Source organism: Scyliorhinus torazame, chromosome 19 (assembly GCF_047496885.1).
Source record: "Scyliorhinus torazame isolate Kashiwa2021f chromosome 19, sScyTor2.1, whole genome shotgun sequence".
Lineage (NCBI taxonomy): Eukaryota > Metazoa > Chordata > Chondrichthyes > Carcharhiniformes > Scyliorhinidae > Scyliorhinus > Scyliorhinus torazame.
The window spans coordinates 112,981,005-113,004,824 of record NC_092725.1 but is presented as its reverse complement, the minus strand read 5'-3'; the positions used below and the strand labels follow the sequence as shown (position 1 = coordinate 113,004,824).

General features: G+C 48.2%; 1 long non-coding RNA gene across 1 annotated transcript; it reads right to left on the bottom strand.

The window, feature by feature from the left end:
* Positions 1-1,614: 1,614 nt before the first annotated feature.
* LOC140395932 (uncharacterized) lies at positions 1,615-4,577 on the bottom strand. Its single transcript, XR_011936403.1, has 3 exons — positions 4,424-4,577; positions 3,771-3,894; positions 1,615-3,566 (listed from the first exon to the last, which is right to left on the bottom strand). It is a non-coding gene; the product is annotated as an uncharacterized lncRNA (long non-coding RNA).
* Between the last annotated feature and the right edge of the window lie 19,243 nt (positions 4,578-23,820).

Sequence of the window (23,820 nt, the reverse complement as noted above, 5' to 3'; positions counted from 1 at the left end):
GCGTTGTCTTTTGTGGAAATGTTGAGCAAATTGGGCCAATACCCATCAGAGCTTAGAAGAATGAGAGATTCTTATTAAAATAAGTAAGATTCTGAGTGAGCTTGGGCGGGATTCTCTGACCCTCTGCCGGGTAGGAGAATCGCTGGGGGCAGCGCGAATCCCACCCCCGCTGGCTGCCGAATTCTCCGGCGCCGGGGATTTGGCGGGGGCGGGAATCGCGCAGCGCCGGTCAGCAGCCACTGGCAGCGGCCCCCCCGGCGATTCTCTGGCCCACATTGGGCCGAGTGGCCACCAGTTTTCGGCGGCTCCCGCCAGCGTATGTTACGACAGGTACTTACCGGCGGGACCTGGTTTCGCGGGCGACCTCCGGGGTCCTCGGGGGGGTGCGGGGGGATCTGGCCCCGGGGGGTGCCCCCATGAAGGACAGGCCCTCGATCGGAGCCCACCGATGCGCGGGCGGGCCTGTGCCGTGGGGGCACTCTAATCCTTCGCACCGGCTGATGTACCAGTCCGCGATGGCCAGTGCGGAGATGAATGCCCCCGCCCATGCGCTGGGATGATGCCAGCACACGCTGGCGCTCCCGTGCATGCGCCAACTCGCACCTGCCAGTGGAGGCCCTTCGGCGCCGGTTGTCATGGCGCCAAGCCCCTACCGCGCCGGCCTTGCCCCTGAAGGTGCGGAGGAATCCGCACCTTCGGGGCGGCCCGACGCCAGAGTGGTTCACGCCACCCCCTCGCGCTGGAGTTGCCCGCCCTGCTGGTTTCCGAAAAATCCCGCCCCTTGACAGCGTTGGTGCTAAGACAACGTTTTTCTTATGGGAAATAGATCTAAGGGACCACAGGTTAAAAATAAGAAGTATTCCATTTCAAACAGAGATGAGGAGGAATTTCTTCTCACAGAGGGTCAGTATTCTTTGAAATTCTCTTCTACATAGACAGTGGCGGCTGGGTCATTGAATATATCCACCATTAAGTTTAACAGATTTTTAATCTGGAAGGGGGTCAAGGATCAAGGGGAGCAGGCAGTAGAGTGGAGTTAAGGCCACAATCCGATCAACCATGATCTTATTAAGAACCGGATTAATGGGTCAAATATTATTCTTGTTCCTATTTCTTATGAACTTAATGATACCGGGTTGTGTTGTCTTCAGCCACTGTGATTTCACGTTGCCAGACAATGCTACCAGCACGGTAGCATTGTGGATAGCACAATTGCTTCACAGCTCCAAGGTTCCAGGTTCGATTTTGGCTTGGGTCACTGTCTGTGTGGAGTCTGCACATCCTCCCCTTGTGTGTGTGGGTTTCCTCCGGGTGCTCCGGTTTCCTCCCACAATCGAAAGATGTGCAGGTTAGGTGGATTGGCCGTGATAAATTGCCCTTCGTGTCCAAAATTGCCCTTAGTGTTGGGTGAGGTTACTGGGTTATGGGGACAGAATGGAGGTGTTGACCTTGGGTGGGGTGCTCTTTCCAAGAGCCGGTGCAGACTCGATGGGCCGAATCGCCTCCTTCTACACTGTAAATTCTATGAAAATTCTATGAACTTGATTGTATATCAGGTAATGAGGACTCAATTATGTTTCTTTTTTTTAATAAACATTTTATTGAGGTATTTTTTGGTATTATAACAACAACACAATAAGCAATGTACATGAAACTATAAACATAGTGCACCAGCCGACTCCCTCCCTTGCAGGTCCCATCTTTATTAGCCCCCTACTCTAAGCTAAACTAACCCTTCTGCTGACGATTAATTTTCCGCGAAGAAGTCGACGAACAGTTGCCACCTCCGGGCGAACCCTAACAGTGACCCTCTCAATGCAAACTTGATTTTGTCCAAACAGAGAAAGCCAGCCATGTCTGATAGCCAGGTCTCCGACCTCAGGGGCTTTCAGTCTCTCCAAGCTAATAGTATCCGTCTCCGGGCTACCAGGGAAGCAAAGGCCAGAACGTCTGCCTCTTTCTCCTCCTGTTTCCCGGGTCTTCCGACACCCCGGAAATTGCCACCTCTGGACTCAGCGCCACCCTTGTTTTTAACACCATGGACATGACATCTGCAAACCCCTGCCAAAATCCCCGAAGCTTCGGACATGCCCAGAACATGTGGACATGGTTCGCTGGTCCTCCCGCACATTTTGCACACCTGTCTTCCACCCCAAAGCATCTGCTCATCCGGGCCACTGTCATGTGAGCCCGGTGGCGGGGCGGCATGGTGGCGCAGTGGTTTACATTGCTGCCTACGGCGCTGAGGACCTGGGTTCAAATCCCGGCCCTGGGTCGCTGTCCATGTGGAGTTTGCGCATTCTCCCCGTGTCTGCATTGGCTTCGCCCCCACGACCCAAGGATGTGCAGGGTAGGTGGATTGGCCACGTTGAATTGCCCCTTAATTGAAAGAAAAAAACTGGGCACTCTAAATTTATAAAAAAACAAAAACAAATGTGAGCCCGGTGAACGACCTTAAATTGTATCAGGCTGAGCTTGGCACATGCTGCGGACGCGTTGACTCTACTCAACGCCTCTGCCCATAGACCATCCTCCAACTCTCCTCCCAGCTCCTCCTCCCACTTGCGCTTCAGCTCCTCGGTGTGTGTCTCCTCTGACCACATAAGTTCCTTGTAAATGTCCGAGACGCTCCCTTCTCCTACCCACCCTCTGGAAACTACCCTGTCCTGAATCCCCCTTAGCGGTAGGAGAGGGAAGGTTGACACCTGTTTACGTAGGAAGTCCCGCACCTGCAGATACCTGAATTTTAATTAAGTTTCTTGAACGTCAATCATAATTGGTTTATTTCAAATGCCGGTTGCAGAATTACAATTGTATGCTGCATTTAGAAATCACTCATTACTAGTTTTACCAATTAGCAAAGCTAATACAATGAAAGAAAGACTTGCATTTATACAGCACTTTTCATGACTACTGGACACCTCAAAATACATCACAGCCAATAAAATACTTTTTCAAGTGTAGTCATTTTTGTAATCATAGGATAGTCCCATCGAGTTTGCACCAATTCTTCGTAGAATCACTCTACCCAAGCCCAATCCCTTACCTTAAACCCGTAACCACACCTAACCCCTGGGCATCAAGGGGCAATTCATCCACCTAACCTGCACACCTTTGGACTGTGGAAGGAAACCGGAGCACCCGGAGGAAACCCACGCAGACACGGAGAGAACGTGCAAACTCCACGCACACAGTAACCCGAGGCCGGAATTGAACACTTGTCCCTGGTGCTGTGAGGCAGCAGTGCTAACCACTGTGCCACCTTGCTGCTGTGTAAGAATGAAGGCAGCCAATCTGCATACCACAAACTCCCACGAACAGAAATGTGCTAATGACACGATAATCTGTTTTTGTAATGTTTTTTGAGGTATAGTTATTGGCTCAGTCAGCAGGGATGACTTCCCTGGATCTCCTTTGAAATAGTGACGTGAGGTCTTTTGCATCCACCCGAGCAGGCAGATGGGACACCACCTCCGGCAGCACAGATCTCCCTCAGGTCTGCGGTGGAGTGGCGGCCTTGAGTTTTGTGCTGCAGGCCCGAAGTGAATCAGAAGCAAGATTGTTGGCTATTGAGAAAGAGAACATCAACATGCATAAACCAAGAATAAGGCAATATGAACATTTTAAAGGGCTTATGTTTACTGCTTAACTTTTAAAATTGAATTAGTGTCCATTTTGGTGTTTAAAATGTAACATTTAAATGTCATGATAAATGGACAATCTGTATTCTTTCAGCATTAAAATCACAATTTACTGGCATCACAATTTACCTGCTCCATGTGGGTGATTGATAATTGCCCTGTATCAGGGTTTAGCTTGAACATTCTTTGTTAAGTCGTTGAGGATAAGATGCAGGTTACAGAGGATTTGGGTAGATTTCTCCGCTTGAAATAGCTGCAAAATAAATTTGGTGGCATTAACACATTGATGTATCAAATCAAAGAGGCACCTTGTTTTAACGGAAACAAGTCAGGAACAATAAGCTATGAAAAACGATAATTGACAATATGGTCACTACAGCCACTCGAAGCAATGCTATGTAAGTATCTGGTATTGCAGCCTGCTGATGCTTTGTTCATTTTTCCTTTTTAAAATAATTACTGCACTTACTTTGAAGGGAAAAAGTGTGTGTCATGAACAGACATGAATTTGCTTTTGTGCCAGATTAAGTATTGGGCCACCCAAGACCGCTTTTTCTAGCGAGCCCTTCATATCAGAGTCTGTTATTTTAAGCATGTTCTTGCTACAGCTAGCAAATGAAATATATATGACGATTCTAATCAAAAGCTATAATTAGCTTCGGTACTGTTACCAAAGTGAACTTTGAACATTTCATAATATTCCTCTTTGATCGGTTGTATGATACCTCAGTTATTGGTATATTATTCTATTATATAGCAAGGCTTACATGACTGCCTCTCACCTAGAACCTTTCCTTTCAAAGAGAACTAGCACCAACTCTTAACTGACAGTTCTCTTTTTTTCTAGATTCACAAATCTGAGCCCCTTAGGCAGTGAATAGGAGACAAAAAGCGCACAGTCTAGCTGTCAGCAAAGGTCAATATATTCTGTAAACAGGCATCTGAAGGCATCCTGTTGCCTCCACTACAGGATTAACAGGAAAAGCAGTAGGGCTTTTATTATGTGTGCACTGATGCAACAGCCAGCCTGCCTCCCAGATGACCCAAATTCAGCAAGTTCAGTGAAAAATTCCACAGCGTTCAAACGAGGCTGAGTGCTACGCATCGCCCTGTCGCCTCCCTCCTAACAGAACATCAAAAAAATTCAGCATAAGATTTCATGTGAGTATTACAAAGTAAACGATTCTCAAAAAAAAAAGGTTTAAATATTTTTTATATGAAGAACAGTAGTGATCCTATACAAGTCTGAAGCTTTAGTTTTAGATATACTTTGTTGGTGTTTTTGTAGATGAAAGAACTCATTTACTTGGCAAAAGCTCAGAATAAGTGATAAACCTAGTCTTGTGGAAAAGGCAATTACTAATTAATTGTAAGATAAGCATTGGTAAATTACTGGAAACATATTTGCTTTGCATGTGCTAATATGTACTTACATCTATATAGAACTTCATGAATCACTATTTGGTAGGCAGTGGCTTTTTCTATGTAAGCAAGCGTGGCAACAATTTTATTTCCAATTTCCAACAAACTATAAAGTTCTGTTCATCTATTTTCTTTTGGTACTCCTGCAAGATGGAGGAATGTTGTCCAAGAATTTAGTAAAAATCATTTTGAACAAGAACAAAGTAAAGGACCTTTCATCTCTCTATAATTGAAATGAAGAGACTGTTGAACAACTCATCAAAAGACTGACCTCTACTTATTTTTCTTAATCCCGCAGCATTGGACAAGGCCAGCCATTCCTCTACCTCCAGGACCCTCTGATTAAAGCCTCTGGTTTGCAACCAGTAATGGTCTTCCATGTAGAGTCGGTCATTCGGGGTCCTTGTAGTTTAGTAAGAGAACGCAGTACTCACAGGCAGCGGGTTTTCTAGAGAGACACATTAGTTCTCATCAAACTGGGCCTTCAGGTCAAGATTCACATTCAGGCCTATATCTTTCTGTAGAGACATTTTATTTCACATCAAACCTTGCTTCCAGCTCGTGGTTTGACTTCAGGCCTCTGCAGTCTGAAGAAAATAGCACCTAGACTTGCTGGTGTGTTCATCAGCCCTCACATTAAGAGAGACTTTAGCAGTATCTTTTGGGAGAGAATTAGTTAGATCACTCCATCAGGTTGCCAGCTTCAACACTGATACCAAACTGGAAACCTTGTGACTCTGAAAACATTTCAGTTGGATCAGAACCAATCACCACCTGTTACTGGGCAGAGCACAGCCTTTTGGGCCAATCCATTGACCACCAGCCAAATCAATGAAACTGAGCCCCAGCCTAAATCTGTCACTGGCACCAGACAGTCCACAGCCCCGGTTTGAACCAGCACAGCCTAACACATTGGTCCTCCTGTTGCTGAAATACTCTGCTTAAATTAAAGGCACAGGCCACTGCTTACTTCTGCTTGCCATGATGTGGAGATGCCAGCGTTGGACTGGGGTGAGCACAGTAAGAAGTCTTGCAACACCAAGTTAAAGTCCAACAGGTTTGTTTCAAACCACTAGCTTTCGGAGCACTGCTCCTTTCTCAGGTTCCTCCCCTGAGGAAGGAGCAGTGCTCCAAAAGCTAGTGATTTGAAACAAACCTGTTGGACTTTAACCTGGTGTTGTAAGACTTCTTACTGTACTTCTGCTGGAATTAAAGATTCAGGCTGCCTTAAAGACACATGTCCATAAATCATCCATGGATCAAAAACGTAACAGCAAAAATAAAAGAAAGAGGAAATAAGGGACTAAACAGGGAGTAAACAGGAATCATTCCTACACAGGGGAAATAAAAGAAAATTAGCGAGAATGATGGTATGTGCCAAACAGATGGATGGACAATGGTTGTTGAGGGTGACTATGAGGGATAGGTATTGTCATAATATACACCAGTATATCATGGTGCAGACACACAGTGGGACCAATCAACATACACAACAACGCAGCCAATCACTAGTGAGAGCACACGCACGATAAAGACAGGGGGCATCAGAGTTCCCGCTCATTCGAGTTGCAGCTAGCTAGGAGGACAGAGCTCACAGCCTGTAACACAGACATTCACCATGTGCTGAGTGCATCGACTGGTTAGGACAAGGCAAAGGTCTTTAGTTGAAGCTAGTATCGTATTCACCCACAGTCTGAGTATGTTTGAACAGTTAATGATTCAATAAAATAGTGTTGCACTATTTCAAGTGTTGGTGACCTGTATGTGATCCAGAACACCCAACACATCATGATACTAGTTGTTGAGGGATATTAGCACTTCTTAGACCTACCTGCAAGTGATCTGCCTTCCGCCAGCATTCCGTCATCCTGCAACATGGACAACATCAGCCCGCCGCCATCGCTCCGCATCGCCGGCAACCTCGGGGCCAACTGGAAGATTTTAAAACAGCGCTTCCAGCACTTCCTCGAAGCCACAGTCAGGGAGGGCGCCTCGGACACAGAAAGATTGCTCTTCTCCTCTCCACGGCCGGAGACTATGCCATCCACATTTTCAACTCTCTCACCTTTGCGGATGATGAAGATAAAACGAAGTTCAAGACGGTCCTCCTCAAGTTGGCACTCACTGTAGCATAGAGGTGAATGAAAGTTTTGAGCGCTGTGTTCCAGCAGCGTTTGCAGGGTAAGGATGAATCTTTCCAATCCTTTCTCACGCACCTCTGCATCCTTGCGCAGTCTTGCAGCTACGGGCCCACCTCCGACTCCATGATACGCGGACCAGTTGGTTTTCGGTGTTCAGTTGGACCCCCTACGTCAGCAACTCCTCAAAGTAAAGCAACTCACCCTAGTGACCGCCATCGACACCTGTGTCTTACATGAAAACGCCACGAGTTGGTATTCCCATATACAAGCGGCTGAAACGGCGCGGCAAGGTTCCCACGAGGCGGAACGGGTCCAAGTGATTGAGCACCTCCAGGGTCTCAGCCTGGATGAAGGCGGCCATTTCGCCCGCTTTTCGCGGACTCCCGCGCTTGTCAAACGAGGGGACGGCGACGTGGAGGAACATAATGCGCAGGCGCGCACCATGCATGACCGCACCGTGCATGCGCGGTGGCGCAGCGAACGTGCTGACATCACGACGTGTGGCAACTGTGGCTCCGCCCATTTAAAGCGGCAATGCCCTGCAAAATCTCGGCAATGCCTACGATGTGGCAGACGTGGCCAGTATGCTGCCTTCTGCCGAGCAGCTCAGCCTGCCACTTCATATCGCTTCAGCCAGCCTTGCAGGAATGTTCGAGCAACAACCCACGGTTATGGAGTCCGATGCGGACCTCCCACACAGCAGTGACACCGAGGACCCGAAGGCGCCTTTTCGAGTCGGTGTCGTAACGAAAAACAGGCTGTTCCCGAAGCAAAGACACCAGCCGCTGTTGGTATACAGCATCGATCCAGACGATGAGTGGTGTGCCACCCTTACGGTCAACCAGTCCCAAATACGATTCCGCCTGGACACTGGTGCCTCCGCCAATCTCATGGCGTGGTCTGACTTCCAAAGCCTTCGTGTCAAACCAGCCATCCTTCCATCAGCCTGCCAGCTATTGGATTATAATGGCAACGTCATTCCTGCTAGCGGCTCGTGCCAACTTGAAGTGATGCACAGGTCACGCAAAGCCATCCTTCCTTTCGAGATCGTGGGCTCCTCGAAAGACTCCCTGCTTGGCGCACAGGTATGCAAGCTGTTGAACCTCATTCAGAGAGTGCACTCTCTCTCTCCTGATGACACATCTGCCTTCCAGGACGCTGACTTCAGGGCGCAGCTCGACGCCATCATCGACCAGCACCGCGACGTCTTCGAAGGCATGGGCACGCTCCCATATACTTACAAGATCCTACTCAAACAGAACGCCACGCCTGTGGTGCATGCACCTCTCAGGGTCCCAGCACCCCTTAAGGACCGCCTCAAGCAGTAGCTGCAGGATCTCCAGGACCAAGGAGTGATCTCCAGAGTTACGGAACCAACCGACTGGGTCAGTTCCATGGTGTGTGTAAAAAAGCCTTCCGGCGAGCTGAGAATTTGCATTGATCCCAAGGATCTGAATTGCAATATCATGAGGGAGCATTCAAGTGCGAAGAGATCACATGCGAGATGGCTCGTGCCAAGCTCTTCACCAAACTCGACGCCTCGAAAGGATTCTGGTAAATCCAGCTCGAGAAATCCAGCAGGAAACTGTGTACATTTAACACCCCCTTTGGCAGATATTGTTACAACAGGATGCCGTTTGGGATCATATCTGCTTCAGAAGTGTTCCACAGGGTGATGGAACAAATGATGGAAGGCATTGAAGGTGTTCGCGTCTATGTTGACGACATAATCATTTGGTCCACCACCCCGCAGGAGCATGTCAGTCGCCTCCAGCGCGTGTTCAAACGCATACGTGAGCAGGGCCTATGCCTCAACAGAGCCAAATGCTCGTTTGGTCAGACGGAACTCAAGTTCCGAGGGGGCCACATCTCCCAGTTGGGTGTGCAGCCGGATGCGGACAAGGTGGCTGCTACACAGCCATGGAAACGCCAGAGGACAAGAAGGCGGTCCTCCGATTTCTGGGCATGGTCAACTTTTTAGGGAAGTTCATCCCTAACCTCGCCTCTCATACCACGGTTCTCAGGAAAACGACAGACTTCCAATGGCTTCCTGCCCACGAGCACGAATGGAGGGAACTCAAAACCAAACTCACCACGGCCCCGGTCTTAGCTTTCTTTGATCCAGCAAAAGAGACCAAAATTTCGACCGATGCCAGCCAATCCGGCATTGGGGCAGTGCTCCTGCAACACGATGTGGCCTCATCATGGGCCCCCGTTGCATATGCGTCACGCGCCATGACCCCCACGGAACAGCGCCACGCGCAGATAGAAAAGGAGTGCCTGGGCCTTCTGACCGGTGTCGTCAAGTTTCACGATTATGTGTACGGCCTTCCTCAATTCACCGTCGAGACCGACCATCGCCCGCTGGTCAATATAATTCAGAAAGACTTGAACGACATGACGCCTCGCCTCCAGCGTATTCTTCTCAAGCTCCGGCGATACGACTTCCAGCTGGTATACACCCCAGGCAAGGACCTCATCAATGCCGACGCTCTGTCCAGGGCTGTCAACACTCCGTGTGACCCAGCGGGATTCGTCTGCCAGGTTGACGCCCATGTGGCCTTCGTGGTCTCCAATCTACCCGCCACAGATGAACGCCTCGTCCAAATTTGCCGCGAGACGGCGGCTGACCCTTTGCTACAACGTGTCATGCGCCACCTAACAGACGGGTGGCTCAAGGGCCAATGCCCGCAGTTCTATAACGTCAGAGATGATCTGGCGGTATTAGATGGTGTTCTCTTGAAACTGGACCGCATTGTCATCCCGCATAGCATGCGCCAGATCATCTTGGAACAGCTACAGTAGGGCCATCTTAGCGTGGAAAAGTGCCGCCGACGGGCCCGAGAGGCAGTGTACTGGCCCGGCATCAATGGGGACATAGCCAACACAGTGCTCAACTGCCCCACTTGTCAGCGCTTCCAGCCGGCCCTACCACGTGAGACCCTACAGCCCCATGAGTTGGTCACGTCCCCTTGGACCAAGGTGGGCATCGACCTGTTCCACGCGCTCGGCAGGGACTATGTCCTGATTGTAGACTACTTTTCAAACTACCTGGAGGTGGTATGTTTACACGACATCACATCGTCTGCAGTCATCCGTGCCTGTAAGGACACCTTTGCTCGACACGGCATCCCACTCACTGTGATGTCGGACAATGGCCCCTGCTTCGTAAGCCAGGAATGGTCCAACTTTGCCAGGAGGTACAACTTTGTGCATGTGACATCCAGTCCCCTGTACCCCCAATCCAACGGCTAAGCGGAGAAGGGCGTCCACATAGTTAAACGGCTCCTCCGCAAGGCTGCTGTTGCTGAGTCCGATTTCTACCTCGCCTTGCTGGCCTATCGCTCAGCCCCACTGTCCACTGGTCTGTCGCCAGCCCAGCTGCTCATGGCTCGCACCCTGAGGATGACGGTGCTGTCCATTCATGTCCCAGACCTTGACCATGTTCCGGTCCTTCAACGAATGCAGCTGTCTCGTGCACAGCACAAGGCGGCTCATGACTCCCGTGCAGCTGATCTTCCTGCTCTGGCTCCAGATGATAACGTCCGCATCCATCTTCCGGATGGTGGCTGGTCTGCAACCGCTGTTGTTCTTCGGCAGGTGGCCCCCCGCTCGTTCCTGGTTCGTCTACCGGATGGCTCCATTCTGCGCCGCAATTGACGTGCCCTTCGTCTCGTTCCGCGCTCGCCACGTGATCCTCCACCATTGCTATGCCCTCCTGTTGACCCTGACCTGGACTATGCAGCGATTCCGGTCACTCTGCATCCTCCTCACTCTGACGCAGTCCAGCCCGCTCCTCAGCCGGCGGCCCCCGACCCACCTTTGAGGCGGTCAACCAGAATTTGTTGCCCACCTCAGAGACTTGATTTGTGAACTTTGTGGACTTATGGACTTTCTGATTTGTTCTGTTCTTCCGTTTAATCGTTCAAGTGGTTTGTAACAGCACGGTAGCATTGTGGATAGCACAATTGCTTCACAGCTCCAGGGTCCCAGGTTCGATTCCAGCTTGGGTCACTGTCTGTGCGGAGTCTGCACATCCTCCCCGTGTGTGCGTGGGTTTCCTCCGGGTGCTCCGGTTTCCTCCCACAGTCCAAAGATGTGCAGGTTAGGTGGATTGGCCATGATAAATTGCCCTTAGTGTCCAAAATTGCCCTTAGTGTTGGGTGGGGTTACTGGGTTGTGGGGATGGGGTGGAAGTGTTGACCTTGGGTGGGGTGCTCTTTCCAGGAGCCGGTGCAGACTCGATGGGCTGAATGGCCACCTTCTGCACTGTAAATTCTATGATAATCTATGGTATATAGTGTTCATCTCGTTATTCTTATGACACACTGTTTTTCTGCACCAGGCACCTTCCCACGTAAATAGCTTAGTTTTCATGTACATAGTCCTGTAAATATTTCGCACACACGTAGTCAGGAACATTCACCATACACTATTTATTGCCACGCAGGTACATTTTTTATAAAAGGGGGGATGTCATAATATACACCAGTATATCATGGTGCAGACACACACTGATGGACACATAGTGGGAGCAATCAACACTCACAACACTGCAGCCAATCACCAGTGAGAGCACACGCACTATAAAGACAGGGGGCATCAGAGTTCCCGCTCATTCGAGTTGCAGCTAGCTAGGAGGACAGAGCTCACAGCCTGTAACACAGACATTCACCATGTGCTGAGTGCATCGACTGGTTAGGACAAGGCAAAGGTCTTTAGTTAAAGCTAGTATTGTATTTACCCACAGTCTGAGTATGTTTAAACAGTTAATGATTTAATAAAATAGTGTTGCACTATTTCAAGTGTTGCTGACCTGTATGTGATCCAGAACACCCAACACATCAGGTATGACATTGCACTAAGATGAGGGTGAGCATCAGTGGTGTATGGTCAGATGGGAATGTTGGAAATGCATAGAGAGGGATGGATGCATCTTCTAGATAAGTTAGTGTGAAGAACAATGAACGGGGGTAGCTTGGAAAGGCAGAATGAGGGGTTTTGGGATGATAGACAAATCAGGATGTAGTTGAATGTGCCACAATACTCACCTTGCCCACATTAGGTCATTAAATGCTTCAAGCATTTATCTCCAGGAATGTGGCAACATCTCCAGCCGCATCTTCTTGCTCTTCCCTGCAGACTCTTTCATCCTATTAGCAGGGAAGAGCATTTCTGTGAATGCCCTTCTTTGAACCTTAGGCTTATGAAGGCACCTGTCATCCAAGACACAGCCTTACTACATCAGAAATGCAATAATACAGTTTCTTCCTGTGTGCCCCCACATGTGCCGTCCTTCGACTACCAGTTTCACAGCTCGCCTTTAACTAGCTCAGCTGAACTAGACACAGTTCAGCCTTCATGCCCATTTGCTGGTTGCTCGGGAAACCCGGGAGTCAGATGTAAATGAGGGCTCCCCGAGCCCTATCACGCTCCTCCCAATCCCAGCAGGCCACAGTGTTAAAATTCCACTCATTAACTCTTGCTTTTCTTTCTCCACGGATGTAGCCTAATCTGCAGCGTGTTGCCAGCACCATTTTCTGTTTATATTTTGCATTTCCAGCATTCACAGTATTTTGCCTTTGCAACAGAATTTAATTATCTTGGCTATGTTGTCAGAGCTTGAGGTCATGGATTGGGCAACCCTGGTTTTCGTTACACTGACTGCTCTCTGCAATTGCTCACATTTTTGTCAGTATTTAATAGCGACACAAGGGTGTATGTTAGAAAATGTGGCCTTTTTCCTTTATCTTGCACAGCTGTGTCACTCAAAAGGTGTCATGAAATTTCACAAGGTAATTGCTTCTTGATGGTTCATAGAACCAGGTTTTGGTTGAAGAAAAACAACTAAAGCTTGGGTTTTTCACTTGCGTTGAGAGAACAATTGCAGAAAGCCTTGTACTGAATAACACAAAATGCCATGATGATGATTTACTATAGTTAAACAGAAGTAAGAATTACTTTAAAAAGATGATCAAGGCCATGCTCATCTCTTAACTACACTTTTTTTTCCCTTCAGGTTTCCTTTCCTGTACTACCAGCCAGACATTTAACTGCTGGTTTAGGAAAGGGGCACACTGGGCTAAATCACTGGCTTTTAAAGCAGACCAAGGCAGGCCAGCAACACGGTTCAATTCAGGTACCAGCCTCCCCGAACAGGCGCCGGAATGTGGTGACTAGGGGCTTTTCACAGTAACTTCATTTGAAGCCTACTTGTGACAATAAGCAATTTTCATTTCATTAACAGTTGCATGGGCATCTGGCACCACCAGCTGTTTCAAGGTGTCCCTCTCTTTCTTTGGAGAGTTACCCAACATGGAGTCATGCCTGACTGCTTTAATATGCATTGTTCTACAATGCCAGAATAAGTTACAGTTTTCCAATCCACAACCCCCCCCCACCTTATTGTCAACAAAACCTTATAGGCTGGATTCTCTACCACGCAGCGCCACATTTCTGTTTCAGCATGGCAGTGGGATCTCCATTACGCTGGCTGGTCAATGGGATTTCCCATTGTGGGGCAGCCCAGGCCGTCGGGAAACCCCCGGCTGCCGGCAAAACGGAGCATCCCGCCGGCGGGGAATCCAGCGCTATATATCAATTTGTATACTCTGAGAATCATGGGTAGTGAATCTGTAATTTTGCAAAATATGATGGCTGGATGTGGCCCGTGACATTGAAAAAGGTATCCTAGTATGCTTCCTGTGTGATTTGACTGTACCTCCTGTGTGATAGTGCTACCACTAAGCCAAGGTGACACCTCCATACCATAAAACTAGAAATTAATGTTTGCATAATGAGTGTACAGATACTCAATTAAAATAATGTAGGAAAATGTCATTCAAAGAATGCATTAACTCATTGAGTTTAACATCTCACAATAATACATGAATCATTCATCTACCAAATTTGCAAATAGTAGAATCATAGAAGCATGGAGCAGAGGATTAGATAGGGTGGACAGTGAGAGCCTTTTTCCTCGGATGGTGATGGCTAGCACGAGGGGACATAGCTTTAAATTGAGGGGAGATAGATATAGGACAGATGTCAGAGGTAGGTTCTTTACTCAGAGAGTAGTAGGAGAGTGGAATGCCCTGCCTGCAACAGTAGTGAACTCATCAACATTAAGGGCATTTAAATGGTCATTGGATAAACATATGGATGATAATGGAATAGAGTAGATGGGCTTTAGATTGGTTTCACAGGTCGGCGCAACATCGAGGGCCGAAGGGCCTGTACTGCGCTGTAATGTTATATTGTCTATTGTCTATTGGAGCACAGAACCCATTTGGCCTATTGCCCTTTTGCTGTCTTTTTGAAAGAGCTATCCAATCGCTCTGGTTCCCTGCTCTTGTTCATGTGCAAATGAAATGAAATGAAAATCGCTTATTGTCACGTTGTGATAATTGATTACAAGCTGTAGTTATGATTAAGAGCATTTGATACTAATTGGGAAAGGGTTGATGAATGATGAATGTTCACCGAATTAACGCTCTAACCCTACAGCCCTTGTTATGATCCCAGCTGATGGTACTACTAGGACGTCAGGTCCCAGAGCGGAATCCCGGCTTGATAGATCGTAACTTTTATTTTTATTTTTATTTATATTTAGAGATGCAGAGGAACAGAGTCCCAGGACTGTTGATTAACTTTTAACAAATGAATAAAACCTTTATTAAATAAGGTGAGCTATAATACACTACTCTACCCCCTACCTATATCTTTTCAGATGTACATAGATTGGTCAGGACAACGCAAGTTACAAAATATATCTTAGACTCTAATGTTCTCAGTAAGTACACAGTACATGTAAATCAACAGACCAACTGTGGTCAGACACACCACTCTCTGAACCAAATGGCAAATGCCACCCAAAACAACTTCTGTGATTTCTCATCGAATTCCCCCAGATGTTTGCCACATTGTGGGCCAAGTGGTCTCACTGGAACTCTGTCTTCCACACAAATGTTTCCAAACTCCACTCTCAAAGAAACATGCCTTGGAATCTTCTCCAAATGATGCTTTCTCTTGGGTGTCTTCACCAAGGAGCCACTTCCAGGATTTCAGTCTCTCCTTTCAGTATTCCTCTGTCTTGGATTGCAATGTGTATTCAAGCTTCCGCATAATCTTCAGGTACCCAGCCATTCCAACAGAACATGACTGCTTCATTGGCTGTAATAAGGTATCCACCAAACTTTTGATTGACCTCGGATGTCTGGCTTCTCAGCCAACTGACTTTAAACCTGCTTCTTGCAGCTTTCCCTTTAGCTGAGAGCATTTTCTCTGCTTCTTACTTAAATTCTCCTAAACAGGACCTTGCTCAAGTTCCTTGTTCTTTGTTCCTTTAACTGAACTACCTTCCTGAGATGGATTTTTGTCCCACCTCTCTGGTTTCTTTGGATCTTCTTTTGCTCTTTTTGGGAAAATTGCCTTCTGCAGCTCCCCGGTCCTGCCAGTTGCTTAGCCCAAATTGCACTGCTTAGCCAAAGCTGTGTGCGTGAAGTAAGTTCTGGGAATTCAGACATTGAGATCAGTACATATGTGAAAATAATATTATTTCCATGCCAAATCCCCTCAATGTGCCATTGTCATTGCAACCAGAAGCACTTATTGTGTAATCTCTCCCTGGTCATGCATAACTCCAATTCTACATTTTAATTACAAGTAGCTAATCTAGTTTATTTTCAATCAAAGCAGTTACAGAATGATTTTATACAATAAACATTTAGAACTCTGGAGTCACTGTTCAAAATTAAGTGGTCGCCCATTTCAAACAGGGATGAGGAGAGGTTTTTTTCTCTAAGGGTCGTGAGCCTTTGAAACACTCTTCCTGAAAAGGTGTTGGACGGGGAGTCTTCGAACATTTTTGAGGCAGAGGTGGATAGATTTGTGGTAAACAAGGTTTAGGTTATCGAGGGTAGGAGGAATACGGATTTGAGGTTACTATCAGATCAGCCATGATCTTATTAAATGGCAGAGCAGGCCCGAGGGACCGGATGGCCTACTCTTGCTCCTTGTTCGTATAGAACCATCGAAAAATTATGGTGTAGAATGAGGCCATTCGGCCCATCGTGTTTGTTCTGAACAGAAAACATTGATGTATCTTCACAGAAAACATTGATGGATCTTCATGCTTTTGAACCACACATTAAATAACAGCATTCATTACCTGGAAATAAGAAAACATTATGCCCCTTTGTCCTTCTCTACATTAAATGATCTCCTTTTTTGGCCCACTCCACTTACCTGTCAAGTTTGATTTGCAGTTGATCTTCTTATTCCTTGTGATTCACAAATCTTAATTTGGCATTATCACCAAACCTGGTAATCTTTGTCACCAGCCTTATCTGAAAAACACTCATATACATCAAAATAGTAAGGACTTTAGGAGCTATCTCCATGACAGCCCAGTAATCCCTTATTTCCTTGAAATGGAACTTCCTTCATAGCTCAGGGTAGTGTCCTAGGCCTAACCATCTTTAGCTGCTTCAGGAAAGGCCTTCCTTCTATCATAAAGCCAGAAGTGAGGATGTTTGCTGATGGTTGCACAATGTTCAACACCATTCATGTCTCCTCAGATACTGAAGAAATCCATGTCCATGTGCAGCAAATCCTGGACAACATTCTGGTTTGGGTTGATAAGTGGAAGTGATTTATGCCACACCAGTCCCAGGCAATGATCACCTCCACCAAGAGAGAATCCAACCATCTCCCCATGACATTCAATGGTATTGCCAACACTGAATCCACCATTATTAACATCCATTGTCCAGAAACTGAACTGGACCAGCCATATAATTACCCACCAGAGGCTGCGAATTCTGAGGTGAGTAACTCATCTCCTGACTCTCCAAAGCTGGTCCATCATCTACAGGGCATGAGTCAGGAATGTGATAGAATACTCTCCACCTGCCTGTATGAGCTCCAACATCACTCAAGAAACTCATGCCATCCAGGAGAAAGTCAAACCGCTTGATAGACACCGCATCCCCCAGCTTCAATATTCACTTCCTCCACCACTGATATACCATGGCAGCTGTGTGTACCATTTACAAGGTGCACTGCAGCAATTTACCAAGGCTCCCTCAACAGCCCCTTCCAGACCCATGACCGCTAACACCTAGAAGGCAAGGAGAGCAGATGCATGGGAACACCAACATCTGCAAATTCCACTCCAAGTCACACACCATCCTGACTTGGAACTATATTGCTGCTCCAACACTGTCACTGGGTCAAAATCCTGGAATTCCCTTTCTAACAGCACTGTGGGTATACCTATACCACATGGACTGCACCAACTTCTCAAGGGTTATTAGGGATGGGGAATATAAGCTAGTGAAACCCATATCCCATGAAAGAATCCAGTAAACTATGTTTTGCATTCCCAAACTCAAGGTGCAACTCTATGACAGATCCATTAATTTTAAACCTAAAAGCAGAATTACACCAATATGGTTACTATAACATCAGCAGTTATCTTTGAACTATGACATGTATGCAGTGCCACTACCTCTGCTGGATTTTATGGCCAGTTCCATGTATGTGCCTTTTTTCAGCGGAAAGCCTTACCTAACAGGAATACATACTGGGGGACTGGGAGAATCACAGATGCACTCCCCACAACTTGCCTTCCATTCATTTTAATGGGTTAACATCTTGGTTTTAATCAGTTAATGGAAAAATCCAAATCTAGACTATGAATAAAATCTTGCTAATTCAATCAGAATTCTTAAAACAAAAAGCTGTTTATAATATTTGTTATTCTTATGAGAATGTATGATATATATGGGGTTATGATGTGAAGCTGGGACTCATAATACAAATTTTTTTTAAAAACCAAGGTGGTGGATTGTGAGCACAGATTGTGACCTGGGATTATAACATTAACAGGAAAATGGCTCCTAAAAGATCAGGAATGGGTTTCATATAACAACAGTAAAATACTGTGGATGATGGAAATCTGAAGCCCTCTCAGCCAAGTATACATAATGAGGCTTGCCCAGACATCCATTAAGCTTGTTGAAACACCTGAGCCCCAAACAATTCATTGATGGCTCAGGCTCGTTGGTCTCTGCTGTCAATTTCACAATGTTTCTTTACCCAACCTTAAGTTGTTTCAAGTGTTTGTGATTTTTGATAGTGATATTTTAAATGGTCTGGCTGATTGACACATTAGATTGTAGTGAAATAACATATTTTTCAACACAGGTGAATGTTATGAATGAATTACCTCTTTCAACTTTTAAAAAATACATCCCATTGTCACTACAAGATTCATTGGTTCTAGACAGTGTATAATGGATGAATGGAACGGTCATAATTTGGCATAATGGACATGATGGGCCACGGGGATCAGTGGAAGAGCAGAGCTTGGCATAAGGAATATGAGCAGAAACTTTTGAACTTACTTTTTAAAATATCCTTTCAAAGAGGAGACTATGGTTCATGCCTGAAGGGCCTTGAACCACAACTCTTTAAAAACCTGGTCCGACTCCATGACAATTGTGGTCTAGGACATGCCTATCTCTGCAATGAAGACTGACAGTTTGATAGTGCTCGATGCAGGCGTTTGACAGGAATCAGCCTTCACCCTTTAAAGGCATTCCTGAAAATCAGACAGTTGTGAATCCCAGAATGGGGATCTTCCTGCCATTCTTAAAGGGCTCCCGAGCCATCCTGACTTGGTGAAAATCGAGGCTCTTGTCCCCAAAGTAGCCGATCAGACAATGCTGCCATCGCTCAGTATTGCACCAGAGTGTCAGCTTATTTTATATTCTCAAGACTCCAGAGTGGGGCTTGGACTCCAAAGCTTCTGACTCAGAGGTGACAGTGTGACCAAGTGAGCCACCACTGATGCTTGAGAATGAGTGCAATGGGAGTGTGATGCTTCACATGACTGGGGACTGGCACTGTGCTGTTTCGGATACAGCTTGTGGAAAGCTGAGAAAAAAATGTTCTACCGATGGTTCAGCTGATAAAGAAGAAAAGTATTTAACCAGATAAACCATAAAATCCCAGGTTAGATTTTCAGTTGTTAGTTGATTCCAGCCGGCATGTTAATAGGTATGCTATGAATGGCTTCAGTTCCACGATGCGAGAAGAGTGAAAATCATTGAATGTTCTCGTGGCATAGTACTATCAGTGTAAATACTGTTCAAGGTCAAGATTTGATCGAACGCTGACGTCTCCACTCACGACTAAAAAAACCCCAACTTTTTAATCTTACAAATGGTGAAAAGCTCACTTGGGTGAACACCTGATAGATAGGGGCCAGTTTAGCACAGTGGGCTAAACAGCTGGCTTGTAATGCAGAACAATGTCAGCAGCACAGGTTCAATTCCTGTACCGGCTCCCCGAACAGGCACCGGAATGTGGCAACTAGGGGCTTTTCACAGTAACTTCTTTGAAGCCTACTTGTGGCAATAAGCAATTATTATTATCAGGGATCCATAGAAACAATTTCCAACATGAACCAATAACTTCAGAAAGGTGGAGAAAGACAACTGGAGTAGAAAAAATGCAACTTTTGTTGTTGAATAATTTAACACCAACAGACGGATATTAGTTTGGTGATGATTATGGTACCGGACTAGTAATTTAAATGTTCAAATCTCACTATAGCATGAATTCAATTCATGTTTTAAGTTGCAAATTAATGACACAAAATATACTATACTATGGGCAGCACGGTAGCACAAGTGATTATCACTGTGGCTTCACAGCGCCAGGGTCCCAGGTTCGATTCCCCGCTGGGTCACTGTCTGTGCGGAGTTTGCACGTTCTCCCCGTGTCCGCGTGGGTTTCCTCCGGGTGCTCCGGTTTCCTCCCACAGTCCAAAGACGTGCAGGTTAGGTGGATTGGCCATGCTAAATTACCCGTAGTGTCCATAAAGGTTGGGGGGGGTTGTTGGGTTGCGGGGATAAGGTGGAAGTGAGGGATTAATGTGGGTCGGTGCAGACTCGATGGGCCGAATGGCCTCCTTCTGCACTGTGTGTTCTATGTAATCTAAAGCTACAGTTTTGCTATGACAAGTTAACTGATTTGTTTTTCACGGAAAGAAAACAAACTTGGTCTGACCTATTGTGGTAGTCACTGTCAGAATATACATCAGTACATTATGGTGCAATCACATACACGCACTGATGGACATGCAGTAGGACCAACCAGCATACATAACACCACAGCCAATCACCAGTGAGGGCACAAGCACTATAAAGACAGGGGACAGGAGAGTTCCCGCTTGTTCTAGCAGCAGCCAGCTCAGAGCACAGAGCTCACAGCCTGCAACACAGACATTCACCATGTGCTGAGTGCCTCACCATAGCTAGTGGTAGGAAAGGGTCCACAGTTAAGCTGGTATTGCTTACATCCACGTTTACAGTATGTTAGCATAGTTGAACAGTTAATAAAATAGCATTACACCACTTGTTTCTAAACCAGAACACCCAACACAACAGTCACCACTGTTGTATTATATTGTATGTACTACACTGCATACGAGGGTATTATGGTAAGGCCTCTGTGCTACAGGTACGGGGGTAGATCCCTGCCTGCTGGCCATTTCGGCCGCTGAACATTCTAACCTGCTAATGAGAGACGTGTTCATTACAGGCATAGGGTCGGCCTACATCCGCCAGCGCCTCTTAGAGGGGGCTATGCTTGACCTCGCGGTGACCAAGAAACTAGCGCTCTCACTCACAGTCGCCTCATGCAACGTACAAGCGTATGCCCCCGACTGCACGGCCCACCTCTCCTGGGCATCGTGGACCCCGCCAGCGGCCACCCCATCGTGGACCCCATCAGCGACCGCTCCCAGCCAACCCCACCCCTGCGCCGCACGGCAGCCAACCAACCCCGGCGGGCCCAAGTGCTACTTCTGCGGACAGACAAAATACCCCCGGCAGCGCTGTTCAGCGCGGAGCGCGCTCTACAAGGCCTGCAGCAAGAAAGGACATTTCGCTGCGGTGTGCCAGGCCCACTCAATCGCCGCTGTTGTCCCTGCACCCCCCGCATGCGGCCAGTGGGCGCCGCCATCTTCCTCGCCTCAGACCACGTGCAGCCCTCGGGCGCCACCATCTTGCTCCCCTCACAACATGCGCGGCCCGTGGGTGACACCATCTTGCTTGCCTCACAACCAATGGGCAGAGCCATCTTGCCTGCCCCAGGACACGTGCGGCCTGAGGGCGCCGCCATCTTCCCCGCCTCAGGACCCCTGCCCGTCGGGCACCTCATCGGGCCGCTCATCGCCTGCCACCGATGACGGCCAGCCGCGTCTCGCCTCCGTCACAATCGATAAGGCCCGACCGCACAACCTCGCAACCGCGTCGACAAAGGTGAAGGTCGATGGGCATGAGATATCCTGCCTTCTGGACTCCAGGAGCACTGAGAGCTTCATCCACCCCGATACGGTAAGGCGCTGCTCCCTCGCGGTACACCCCATTAACCATAGAATCTCCCTGGCCTCCGGATCCCACTCCGTGGCGATCCGGGGGTACTGCATCGCCACCTTCATCATCCAGGGCGTGGAGTTCAGCGGCTTCCGGCTTTACTTCCTACCCAACCTCTGCGCTGCCTTGCTACATGGCCTGGACTTCCAGTGCAACCTCCAGAGCCTAACCCTGAAATTTGGGGGGCCCCTACCACCCCTTACTGTATGCAGCCTCACGACCCTTAAAACGAGGGAGAAAAACAGGATGGTCGTTGACTACAGTCAGACCATCAATCGGTACACGCAGCTCGACGCGTACACCCTCCTACACATATCTGATATGGTCAATCAGATTGCACAGTACCGGGTCTTCTCGACAGTGGACCTGAAATCTGCCTACCACCAGCTCCCCATTCGCAAGGCGGACCACCCGTACACCGCATTTGAAACTGACGTCTGCCTTTACCATTTCGTTAGGGTTCCCTTCGGCGTCATTAACGGGGTCTCGGTCTTCCAACGGGAGATGGACCGAATGGTTGACCGGGACGGACTGCAGGTCACTTTCCCGCACCTGGATAACGTCACCATCTGCGGCCATGACCAGCAGGACCATGACGCTAACCTTTCCAAATTTCTCCACACCACCAAACTCCTCAACCTAACCTACAACAAGGAGAAGTGTGTGTTCAGCACAAACTGATTAGCCATCCTCGGCTATGTGGTTGAGAACGGAGTTCTAGGGCCCGACCCGATCGCATGCGCCCCCTCATGGATCTTCCCCTTCCCCACTGCCCCAAGGCCCACAAACGATGCCTGGGGTTATTTTCGTGCAACGCCCAATGGGTCCCTAACTATGCGGACAGGGCCCACCCACTCATCCACTCCACCGGTTTCCCACTGACGGCTGAGGCTCACCAGGCCTTCAACCGTATCAAGGCCGACATCACCAAGGCCGCGATGCACGTGGTCGACGAGACACTTCCCTTCCAAGTTGAGAGCGATGCATCAGACGTCGCTCTGGCCGCCACCCTCAACCAGGCAGGCAGGCCCGTGGCATTCTTTTCCCGCACCCTCCATGCCTCCGAAATTCGGCACTCCTCCGTCAAAAAGGAGGCCCAAGCTATCATTGAAGCTATGCAGCACTGGAGGCATTACCTGGCCGGTAGGAGATTCACTCTCCTCACAGACCAACGGTCGGTTGCCTTCATGTTTAACAACACACAGCGGGGTAAGATAAAAAATGATAAGATGTTGCGGTGGAGGATCGAGCTCTCCATCTATAATTACGAGATTTTGTATCTCCCCGGTAAGCTCAACGAGCCCCCCGATGCCCTGTCCCGAGGAACATGTGCCAGCGCACAAGTGGGCCGACTCCGGACCCTGCACGACCCAGGGGTCACCCACTTTTATCACTTCATTAAGGCCCGCAATCTGCCCTACTCCATCGAGGAAGTCGGGGCTGTCACCAGAGACTGCCAGGTCTGCGCCGTGTGTAAACCGCACTTCTACCGACCAGACCTTGTGCTCCTGGTGAAGGCCTCCCGCCCCTTTGAACGTCTCAGCGTGGACTTCAAAGGGCCCCTCCCCTCCACCGACCGCAACATGTATTTTCTCAATGTGGTCGACGAATATTCCAGATTCCCCTTCGCCATCTCATGCCCCGATATGACGTCTGCCACCATCATAAAAGCTCTCAACACCACCTTCGCTCTGTTCGGTTTCCCCACCTACGTCCACAGCGACCGGGGATCCTCATTTATGAGCAATGAGCTGCGCCAGTACCTGCTCAACAGGGGCATTGGCTTGAGCAGGATGACCAGCTACAACCCCCGGGGAAACGGGCAGGTGGAGCGGGAGAATGGAACGGTCTGGAAGGCCGTCCAGCTGGCCCTATGGTACAGAAATCTCCCGGCCTTCCGCTGGCAGGAGGTCCTCCCCGACGCACTTCACTCCATTCGGTCGCTCCTGTGCACGGCAACTAACAAAACCCCCATGAATGTCTCTTTGCCTTCCCCAGGAAGTCCACCTCCGGGGTTTCGCTCCCAACGTGGCTGGCAGCTCCAGGACCCGTTCTCCTCCGCAAGCACTTGTGTCTCCACAAGGCAGACCCGTTGGTTGAGATGGTACAGCTACTCCACGCAAACCCGGAATACGCCTACGTAGCGTACCCCGACAGCCGCCAAGTCAC